Below are 8,936 nucleotides of genomic sequence, written 5' to 3' on the forward strand. Positions count from 1 at the left end.
ATGAGGATGGATGTGAATGTTATGAAGAAGGTAGAGACATAGATGATTGGCTTAGTTTAAGATGTTGGAACAGAAAAGCCTCTCGTTAGAAGAAGGAGAGAGCTTATATACAAGACATAGATGAAATGCCATGTGTCAATGTTTTGCTAGCGGAAAGGTCACCTCTTGTCCATTTATAGAGGTGGCAATGTGACCCTATAGATTAACAATGTGACATTATAGGAAAACTTAGCAATCAATGTGCACGAGGCTTAAGTAATCTTGATAGAGGTAGTCTAAGGTGGAGGTTCACTTTGTGGCGTGGTATTTAAGGGGTAACATGTGGAGCCATTTGTGGGGCTGGTATAAAAATTACCCCCTCCAAATGAGGAGAAGGTTATAAAGTGATCTCTATCGTATTTTAATATGTTAAGTATTGGTAATCGAGATAAGTCGAAATAATAAAATTTTTTAACCATTCTTGCATTTAGAACAATATACTAAAGTGAAATAAGGGCCATTGTGAAAAACAAGAGACATGGCCATGTGCTTCACCCGTGTAGGACTTTGTGTCCATGTGGGTTTTGGGAATCGTGTTTAAGTTTGAAAATCAAGGGATAATTTGCCAAATTAATCCCTAAAGTTTATCTAGCTTAACCCTTGTTCAAATCTCAAATTTTAAGCCAAATTAATTCAAATATAAATCATAATTAAGCATTTTAAAACCCAATTTTTTTTATACCATTTAATTAACATATAATTTAAGCAAACATCAAACTTCACATTTAAGTTTCCTTCACATTCAACCTTAATACACCCACCTAGGTACATGCCATTTCTTGAAATGACAAAATTAATACCTTACCCCTTTCTCGGATCCACTGATGTGATGAGATGAGATGCCTTTGATATTCAAATATCCCTTTTCTTTTACTCTTAACCTACGTGTATAAAGCATGCGTTAAGCTATTACTAGCTTAGTAAGTACAACTAGTATTTAGATCATAATCTATGTTATAAATTATAACTTATTTATTATTTACTACACAAAATCATTTAAATGACTTGTTTGTATTCATCATACATAATTTACCAATCAATTCACTTATTATTACAATTAGGTCCACATTTTATTATTTTCTCATTATACACCAACTAAACATATTATTTAATTATCATCTATATAATACTAGAATCACATGATTTATTTTAAATTTATCGTTTACTCCATTTAGCTAAAATTTCAAATAATTTACTTTTCTTATTTCAACCATATATTTTCTTGTGTTTCTCAATTTCATAATTTTTCAACACATATAATCTATATAATTCAATAATCACTAAAATAGTTTTGTACCTTTTTTAGAGGCCCAGTAGACTTAATAGAACACAAAGGATATACAAAATAGAACAGAACACCATCGAAGCAAATAACAGAACACCGCTGAAGCGAATAAAACACCGCCAAAGCGGATAAATAAAGAGCACTGATGTGTTAATGATCAGAGAGTACCAACATGCTAATAATTAGAGAGCGAACTAAGATTCCTTAATGGCATGCCACTAATATCCTAATAGTTCTTATCTCGTCTACTTAGGCAAGTCATAACATACACACGTCATTTTTACACTTTTTACCATTTAATCCTTATAACAATACTTTGTATAATTATATCTTCCTCTTTCATTAACACATGTAACTTGTCTCAATATTTAATAATCTTCCATAATTCCACTAATAATTCTTATTATACATTTCACCTATCACTTTTACTTACTTTACAATTTAGACCTCATCATGACATTTCATGTAACAATATATTTTTCTTTCAATTTCGTACATAACATATTTCATTTCTCTATTTAATTTCCATATTCCATCACAATTTCTTATCACATTCACATGTCATTTTCATTTTTTTATTTCTAAATTTTGTCCTTGAGGCATCAAATCCACAAATAGAATGTTTTACCAATTAATATAATTTCCATAATTCATCACTAATCTTTATTAGTTCTTTTTACATGATTTTTACGCTTTTAACATACTAATCCTTGTCTTTCATTTTTCATCAAACATATATACATTATTTCACATATTTCTCTTCACATTTAATTACATAAATATATAGTTCCATCAACTTTTACATCCTCTACAATTTAGTCTCTTTTTTTATGCACTTTAAATCTTTTCTCGCATTTCTTTCAATTTCTTTATCACATATTACTTAATAAATGCAATCAATTCATTATTTATTATATTTAATCATTATCAAGCCTTATTCTTCACTTATTCAACATATAAATTTGTAATTAAATATTATATTAGAATTATATTCATTCTAACAATCAACTTCATAATGAAAACAAGTCAGATTCTAGTTGTACTTACAACTTTAGACTTGAAATCAACTCTCTTCTCCTCTTTCTCCCTTTGTCCACTTCCTTGCTTTATTTCTCTATTTGTTTATCAACTTCCTTCACTTTTCTTCACTTTTCCATATCAAAATACACAATATTTTCACATTAAAAATCATGTTCACATATCATAATTTATGTTTTCTGATCAAAACTAACATGTATTTCAAAAGAAGTTGATAGTTCTTACCTCAAACACTTATATTCAAGTTTAATCCTTATTTTCTCTCTCCTCCAAAACTCCCATGAATGCTCTTCTCATGAAATTAATGTAAATATTATTCATTCCCATTGATTTCACTCACAAATGATGAAGAAATTTAGGAAAAACTAGCTTAATTGGTTTGTATTTGGTGAGAATGACTAAATTGAAAGAAAAATAAAAGTTGAAATGATGGAAAAGTGGTGGCTGACGTGAGGCACCAAGGCTGATGGCTTTTATAGCCTCTTTATCCTTTTCTTTCTCCATTTTTCTAGACTTCTCCATCAATTTATCTATACAAAAATATCTTTTTATGCTATTTACCATCTTGCCCTTTCCACTAAACTACAATTAAGCAACTAGTTTTTCATAATTATCTTGTCAATTCATTTATCATTTTACCCTTTCACTTTTTCTACAATATCATTCGTGTGTCCTATTTCCTTTTGGTATATTTTCACCTCTAGTCCCTCCTCATTTTTCATCAATTTAATTTAATCCTTTAACATCCAATTTTCTCACCTTGTCCCAATACTTTCTATTAATTTAATCGATTCCCAAATTTTTTATTATAATATTTATAAATATCTTCTGCACCTGTCTTTTTTATCTCATAACTCTTTAAATTTCTAATTTTTTTATTTTCTCAAAATTTCAATTAATTTATTGTATCTTTTATCACTGTCCAAGACTTCAGAAATTTTTGGGGATGTTACAATGTTCACTAAAGCTAGAGGGGACTTTGCAAATTTGAAATTTGGAATTACGATTTGTGGCGGCCTTCAGATTTGAGCACAGAGAGGAATATGTGAAGACATGCATTAAATGAAAGTGTGTCTCTTGGGTAATTAAGATAACTAATGGTTAATGATAATGATGCTGACTTGCCACGTGTGTGCTCAAGAGCAAGTTTCGCTATGTTTTTTGAGAAATGTGCTTGAGTGTCATCATGTTGCTTGGTTGTTACACATTTATAAAATGTCAAGGGTTGACTTCAAGTTATAAATAAAGAGACTCAAGGTTTATTTAAATTTTCCTAACTCTTTTAAATTTTTGCACCGCACCTTCTATGGTGATGAGAGTTAAAATTCCTTCACATGAACTTGGTAGGTTTTCTTATTTATCTTCTTATTTCATTTTATTCTTGTTTCCAATCTTTTTGCTTGAGCACCATGGCTAGAGGTAATGTACCAAGGCATCAGAGGGAAACAAAGAACCTCATGATGCTTTTGTGGAGAGTTAGGAGTTTGAGTGTTCTATAATGATAAATGAGATGAGGAGTTTGCTTAAGTTTAGGGGAGTTGAAGTTGTTCGAATTTTAGGTATGAGTTTTCGATTCCAATGGGGAAGTATCGACAGAGTGCAAACAGTTTTATTTTGGCTTAAAAAATTTCATTCTAATATATTGTTTTGATTGTTTTGTTTCAATTATAATTAGAGGCTTTCTTAGGGATCAAGAATGGTTTCTTCTCTTTTAAGAAACCCTAATCTATCCATTCTTAGAATTTAAGAGAAAGTTATAGAGAGAAAATTCTCTAAAGAGATTATTTTAGAAAATTTCTAAATATATTTTTTTATTTACAACTTGGCCCAAAAATTTAAAGAAATTTCAAAATTACCCCACTAGTAATTTTTATGAAAAATTTTTTGATTCGAAACAAGCCCACACTTGACAGACATGAGCTTGAGGATAGTAGAAAAGACTACTCAGTCAAAATGTTCATCCTAGATGAATCGAAAAGGTACAATTTTGATTAAGTGTTTATTACTTTAGATATCACAACCAAGTTCTTGTTTTGGAAAATTAGAACTTTGATTTTTCCCTAAATTTATTTTCCGTTGCGTTTTCAAAACCTGATTTTCCAATATATCCCACACTTTATTTGAAGACACAAAAACCTTAATTTGGAATAAGAGGTTAGAGATCCACTTGAAAGGGAGAGATGATTTTGAAACTTTGACTCCTTTTGCTTTGAAAATTGATTTGGAAAGAAAATAGTTTGAAGGTGTTTTTTTTTAAAACAATTTTTGGTTGGGATATTTCAAAAATTTGGCGCTTTCATGAGGTAAAAAAGTAAAAAAAAAATAAAATATTTTGGTTTAAAAGCTCTCAAGGGATTAAAATTTGGGACTTATGGGTAAGTTAAGACCTTACCACAGAACCAGTAGGCTCATTCTTGCTAACATCTTAACACAAATATTTTTTTTAGGCATTTTAATTCTCTTACCCTTTGTTTTTAAAAAATAAAATCTAATTTTTATCCTTATTTCTTCCAGGACCATTTTTGAGATGTGATACTGGTTGTTAAAAAGATGATTACTTTAAAAGGATTTTTGTTTGCTATCAAATAGGATTGAGATTTCATTTGACTGGTTTTTAGTTTATGCTTTACATTCTAAAGTATGGCAGTTGTTTGTTGGCTTAAAATTTTGTCTTAATTTTTGTTCTTATCATACATGAACTTAGTTGGATTGCTTGAATTGTGGTTCTTAATTTTGAAATCTTGTTCGATTGGTGGACCTCATACAACAATAAATTGCCCTTGGGAAGCGTCCACACAATATTGTAAGCTCATTTGTTCTCCTCCTAACATATTATCTAAAACTTTTAAGTAACTTTTGGGTAAAGGATCTAGGTTGATTGACCTGTGGTATAAGACCTGGTTGCTATTAGAAAGCTACAAATAACGGTTAGATTGGTAAATTGATTGCAATATATGAGTGTTGAGCTGTTGATTCCTTCTCTAAGTCATTTAGGACACGTTTGGTTCGCTGTAATGGAATAGAGCTGTAATGGAATAGAACTGTAATATATTCTTGTGTTTGGTTGAATGGAATGATATTGTAATAGCATAAGGAAAAAAACTAAAATGACTAGAATACCCTTAGCAGAATTTTTTTTAGGTAGATGATTATTGTTATTGTTATTAAATTTTAATAAGATTATTAATATAAATAATAAATAATTTAATCATATTTTAACATAATTATTATTAAATATAATTTAATAAAAATATATAATTTAATAAAATTCTTAATATAATTATTCTTATATGAATTTACTAAAATTATAATATATAATACTATAAAATAATATATAATCTATTTTATTATTTTTAAACCGCAATACATATTTAATGTGCTAAAATATCATTAGTGAAACAAATAATTTAATTATTCTACAATAAAAAAACAAAAATGTTAGAAGTAATAAATAACTTGAGAATTATATTTTACATCCAAACATAATATTCATATATTAACAAAAAGTTACATAATTTCATTAGTTTATATGTTATGATATCCAAACATAATATTCATATATTAACAAACATAATATTCATATATTAATAAAAAGACTAATTTACTTTTTGATTTATTTCAAGTATTTTAAAGGAATTGGATTGCTAAATTTTTCAAGTATTTTGAAGGAATTGGATTGCTTTTAGCATGGAGCAGTGACCCATTACTGTGCAACTTATGAAATGGAGAATTGGAAACTTGTTTTTTGGTAACTTTGATGTGCAACATTTGGATTATAATTTCTTTTGCAGAAATGATCAAATGAACAAATTTCTTCTTCTATTTTTTTTTTGTTCATTATAACTTGAGAGAGATTTCTCACGGATAAGATGGCAGTTAGAATAATGCCTTATGGTGAATTTTATATTATATATTGGGATGCCTGCACATAGATCGGCCAAGTGCTAAGAAATGCCAAGTAAACCGCAAGGAGAGTTAAACTATACTTCATTTTCTGTCAAATTAAGACCATCTCAAATACGCACAAGGACTTTGACAAATGTTGGTGAGGCAAATTCATCTTTTGCACAAGGTAACTTAATGACATTTACTCGAGCAGAATCAGAATATAAAATTGGTGAATTCACTCAAGGGTATGTCAAGTACATACCTATATCTAACGCTCATCAATTACATCCAGTTATAGATGTGGAGTATCTTTGCTTTTCTAAACTCAAAATCAATACATGATAATGAAATTGCTTAAAAAATGTAAATAGTAATAATGTCTATCAGAAGATCAACAACAACAATAAGTAGAAAGGTTTGAGAGAAAAATCCATGAAAAGAATTAATATGGTCATTTCATGTGCCAAAGAAGTCCTACAAAGTGCATTTATATGAAATAGAAACATTGGAAAATCAGCCTGTTTGCGGCTGGAATTAAGGTAAATTTCTCCAAAAAAGGGGAGATACAGAGTCAATACAAAGTTTAAAAAGTCGTTCAAATAAGAGGTACATACAGTTTCAATTTTCACATCACTACCTTGTGCATTTTCAAAAGCTCAAATAAACCAGTTATTAGTAACAATCAAATAAAGCAACAGAGATTAGGAACTAGTGAAAACAAACAGATGACAATAAGAATGGTTATTTTAGTAAAACAGCCTCTTACAATATCAGTAACCCCTTGCTGATTCTCAAGAATGCTAGCATAGAAAAAATTATCAAAAAGGAATATGGAACCGGGTTATTACAAGTAGCAGATAAAAGCTCCCTCTCTGACTGAAAACAAAAAGGAAAGGCCATTAGAGCAGAGAAAGAGGTATACCGTCTCAGTGGTTCACGACTGATCCATTTATAGTGCAACATTTACATCACGAAGGCTATGGGAAACAACTTACAAGTTTACTCTCATTATTATTTCTGTGGGAAACAACTGTTTCTATAATTTTAGTTCTCATGCTACCTTCCGATCTTATTATTTCCCAGAGACTATCTGAAATCTGGCCCATCACTTTGTTCCTAATCACAATAAAAAATTGAAGTGTCACATTAACATCAACATTATTGACTACATGGAAACAACCAACAAGAACTTATAGTTGGTGAAGCATATGTGAAGATTAAGTGAAAAATCTAACATACTCTTGAATAGCTAACGGAACTCTGAGTTGATATTCGTCTCACAAACCGCTCCCAATTTATACTTATATTCATATCTTATTATTCCCAATACTGAAATTTTTAATAACCAGGTTTCTCATAAATAAAACACACCATAAAGAAAGATGCAAGCATTTTATTTGGGAACACACATTATTTCAACTAAGAAATCCAATATGGATTCTTAATTTTCACTCTTATATGCATATATACACATATAAATGAAGTTCTTAAGTTTAAAGTCATAAATAACTTTGACAACAAGATCCACTTACCCAACTTCATCATGTATGGCATCTGATAGTTGCCTTACTTTCATGTTTTCAGCGCCAGGACGGTTAAGTGCTGCCGACTTCTTCACAGCTGAAATGATGTTGTTGCGTAATTCTAAGGATAGTAACATTGATTCAGTAAAAGTGAAGATCACAGCAGAAAATTTGAAAGGAATTTCTGATGTGGAACAAATTAAAATGTGGTAGCAGGTGATGTTTTACCTGATAGATTTAGTCAATTACACTGGAAGTTTGGTAATACACCACCAAAGGGGAGCAAGGTTTCAATCTGAAAAAACCATGGATGCCAAGTCTGTAGCAAAATATGAGGTTTTGGATGAATGGACTGTCCAACAACTCAAACTATTGAAAAATTGTATCAATGATTTAGTAAGCAATTTGGATAGAGTACTAATGAAGGGTTAAGTGAGAGTAGAAGCCTGCATTACCAACCAAAACAAATAAGCAGTTTTGTATTGTGTTTCTGCCTGTTATATGTAGCTAGTAATCTTCCCAGCTATGTAGTTTGAAAATGAATCAGGTTGTTTGTTTATCACCTGAATGCTGCTAGTAACAGCAGCATTATTCTATTAAGTTTCTACTACCGGCTTTACTTGGAGAAATAAAAAAATATCTACTTTTTCCAGAAAAATTAACACAAGTGTATGCGTCCCTTGCTCTAAATCTATTAAAATTATTGATCTCTTTTGTTTCATTTCATATTTACATGAGTAAAATCTGTATCAAATAACAATCTAAAATATCTTTAAAAACAAAAAACAAAACAAAACAATCAATACAGAAAAGTATAGAAGATGTTAAAACATATGGACATCAAAGCACCAGAACATAGAAGATGTTAAAAAAGTGAATATATCATTAGAACCCACAATGTTAACATCCTCTTAATATTTAAACCCACAATGTTATCATTAGAAAATTTCAAGAAATGCAAATAAACAGAACTTAACTAGTCGAAATCAGAAGCCATTCGGAAAACAATCAAAGAACAAGAAGAGAACCACCTTCAAAAACTTTTCATCTGTTCAATCAAACATACAATAAAATCAGTCAAAGAAAAGCCCAATGGAAATCATATGAAATACTTTAAAAAGAATCAAAATTAGGAAAACAAAAGATTCAGATCAAGACCAGGT

General features: G+C 29.7%; 1 long non-coding RNA gene across 1 annotated transcript; it reads right to left on the bottom strand.

Moving 5' to 3' along the window:
* Positions 1-644: 644 nt before the first annotated feature.
* LOC107892815 (uncharacterized) lies at positions 645-2,831 on the bottom strand. Its single transcript, XR_001682631.2, has 3 exons — positions 2,588-2,831; positions 2,372-2,472; positions 645-920 (listed from the first exon to the last, which is right to left on the bottom strand). It is a non-coding gene; the product is annotated as an uncharacterized lncRNA (long non-coding RNA).
* Positions 2,832-8,936: the final 6,105 nt, after the last annotated feature.

This window comes from Gossypium hirsutum, chromosome D09 (assembly GCF_007990345.1).
Source record: "Gossypium hirsutum isolate 1008001.06 chromosome D09, Gossypium_hirsutum_v2.1, whole genome shotgun sequence".
Classification (NCBI taxonomy): Eukaryota; Viridiplantae; Streptophyta; class Magnoliopsida; order Malvales; family Malvaceae; genus Gossypium; species Gossypium hirsutum.